Genomic DNA, 3,302 nt, shown 5'->3' with positions numbered 1-3,302 from the left:
AAAAGCTTCCTGAGGCCTTCACCAGAAGCAGATGCTGGTGCCATGCTTTCTGTACAGCCTGCAGAACCATGAGTCAAATACACCTCTTTTCTTTGTAAATTACCCAGTCTCAGCTATTCCCTTACAGCAATGCAAAGTGGACTAACACAAGGAAGAACTGCTTCTCTTCGCCTTTTTCCTTTTTTTCTTTATTGTATGATTACCGCTATTCACCCAGGCTTTCTGGGACCATATCCCCAACCACACCAATGCAGTAATTAGGTAAAAAGATTCCACAATGAAAGCATTCTGGACATATTAGGCTAGGGCTTGAAGGAAGGGATCTTGCTCCTTCTCTGTCTCAAGCCCCTCCTCACATTCATCCCTTCTCCATGACTTGTTGGCTCATTTGGCCAAGGAGGTCTTCTCTGATAAACAGGCAGCTGGGGGCTAACTTTGTTCCTAGATATCCCAGCACTCACTGCCCCAACCCAGGAATTAATGTCCAGAGCAGACAGAGCACCTAACCAGAAAACACCTGCAGAAACACATGGAGGCAGAGACCAAAAGATACAGAACTTAGCACACATGGGAAGGGAAGCCCACAGAAATTATACGAGGGGAAATGTACAATGTCAAGAATAGTTTGTTCTAAAGTTCTCCACTAATTTTTTTTCAAAACTTGGGATCTTAATGGAAAATAACAATAAACATGTGGGGTAGTGAAGTAGAATCAGACGCATTTTTTTTCTTCTCATGCACCCTGCAGTCAGTACCTGAGGGCCCACATTGAGAACAGATTACCCTTTGAGTGTTGAATAGGAATATTTGAATATTAGAGGTATGCTTATTTATCAGCAGTAGTTATCTTTTCCACTTATTTCTTCACTTATACAACAAAAATAGGTAGAACCCCCACTACATGCCATATACTTTGGATCCAAAATATAAATAAGACCCAGTCAGTCTAATAACAAAAACAGACAAGCACAGCACAATGACTAGAGTGCAGTATATCAGAGAACAACGGACGTCTCCCAAAGAGCAGGGATGATATTTTCATATTTGCCATTCAGAATTTCACCCCGAACACTTAAAGCAACACATAACAGGTTCTCTTTAAATATATGCTAACTGGTGTATCTATGTGTCCAATGCACAGTGTGATATATAGCACGGAAGCAGGACACCTTGTCAGACAGGAGTGGTGGGTGAGGGAAGTTCAGCTGAGTTTGGCGTTCACACATAGAGTGATAGCATCTGCCTCATAATGTGATTTTCTGCAGCACTGCTGATCTGCTTGATTACAAGTGGAATCACGGAATGATTTGGATGAAAAAAAAATAGTTTCAGAAGTCAAAATATACTGGAGTTGGGAGGTAAGAGCCTTCCTGGAGAGTGACTGAAATAAATAACCATAAAATCTAGGAAGGATAGCTGGGCATGGTGGCTCATGCCTATAATCCCAGCACTTTGGGAGGCTGAGGCAGGCAGATTGTTTCCAGGAGTTCAAGACTGGCCACGGCAACATAAGGAGATCCATCTTTACAACAAATACAAAATTTAGCTGGGCATGGTGGTGTGTACCTCTTGTCCCAGCTACTCAGGAGGCTGAGATGGAAGGATTGGTTGAGCCCGTGAGGTTGAGGCTGCAGTGAGCTCTGATCGCACCACTTTACTCCAGTCTGGGCACCAGAGCAAAACTCTATCTCAAGAAAAAAAATCTAGGTGGGCAGGGCAGAGAATAAAGAAGCTCAAAAGGGATGAAAATAGAGCAGTCAAAGCCCCAGAGGTCTCAATGAAATTCAAAGACTAGACAGTGGGGATAAGCATGAGGAAATAGGACCCATAGGTGAATATTAATGTACAACGCTAAGATACTGATGTTTAAGATTTCAGAAATAGAGCTGTTTAGGGTAATGTTTTTTTTCCAGTGGGGATGCTGAAGTCAAGTGGAAGCCTTTTAATTAGAGAAGATAGTCAGTAATGCTGGGTAGATGGATGGGGTCATCCTTGCTGTGTAGGAGAATGGCAGAGGAGGAGAAGAGCCAGAGGCCAAAGACCTCAATGGAGCAGTGGCGGGGACATCAGTGAATGACAGCATTAGAAGGGGGTGAGCTTCACCAGGGTTCCTCCAGAAAGCAGAGCCCGAGGCGATAGCTTGCATGCAGTCAGTTGATTTGAAGACAAGATCCTGGTGAGTAGGAGTGAGGGAATGCGGAGGGTAAAACGCGAAGGCAAAAAAGTTAATGCAACAGTAGGTTCTTGAGTGAACTCTGCTGTGAGTAAATCGAGCTCTATCCTGCCTTCTGAAACTTCTGAGCCATGTAGAATGAACCTCAGAATTTGTCCACTTTCTTCTTCCCCTTTCAGTCAAGGGATGTCTTAGTGGGGCTTGAACTCCCTCTTGTAAGGCTGCAGCAGTGTGAGTGCCAGGCAGTTTTCCACAAGTGTGCTACCCTAAGGCCTCTGAGAAGCCCCAGGTAAAAATCAGATAATAACAAGGTGCAGCTGAAGGAGCATGCTGTCAGGTTTATACCTGCCTGGAGCTGGTTGTCACTACCGTGGCTGGAGTAAAAGCTGGGCAGGGGGCTGAGATGGGGCACCAAAAGGGTCTGTTACAATGGGTAAAGGAGTCATTGTAAGCAGCAGGTAGGAGTAAACAGAAAGCCAGGGTAGGCACAAGCATGAAAGGCATTAATGATCAGGGTCCAACTGGAGCCTTGTCCTAGAACTCCAAAAAAAACAGTCATCTTGCAGGTGAGTAAGACTAAATTCTAAGGAAGGGAGCTAGATGGGAAGATCCATGCTCACTTGGGCTTCCCCTACCCCAAGCATGTTTCACCAGATACAGAGCATCGCTGCTTGGAAAAGCAAGCTATGGCCTACTCAATGGCATCAATATATCAGGAGATAGAATATTTAGCTCACAGAAGTCTGTTCTGAATATGGAAGAGAGAGAGAGAGAAAGAGAGACTAGAAAAAGAAATAAGGTGGTACTTCACTTGGCCTGGAATAACCAACATATAAAGATATAACTTATCTGATCCACTTGGCAGTTTTATTTAGCAAAGTAAACTAACAAATTGGCATTCTGATTTAGATGTAGCTCTCTTGGGAGTTGGTTTAGCCAGTTAAGCTCCCCTGAGCCTGAACAACCCTGGGCTGCTAATAAATCAAAGTGTAAGGATCTCCAAAGCAGAGGATCACATCCTGGGATTCAGTGACCACAGCAAAGAACTGATGCCTATGCAGTATGCAGTCCTATGTTAGTATCAAGCTCATCCCCTTCTCTCATATTTTAAAATTCACTTTCTGACTTC

Source organism: Saimiri boliviensis, chromosome 14 (assembly GCF_048565385.1).
Source record: "Saimiri boliviensis isolate mSaiBol1 chromosome 14, mSaiBol1.pri, whole genome shotgun sequence".
NCBI classification, from domain to species: Eukaryota; Metazoa; Chordata; class Mammalia; order Primates; family Cebidae; genus Saimiri; species Saimiri boliviensis.
This window is presented reverse-complemented; position numbering follows the sequence as displayed.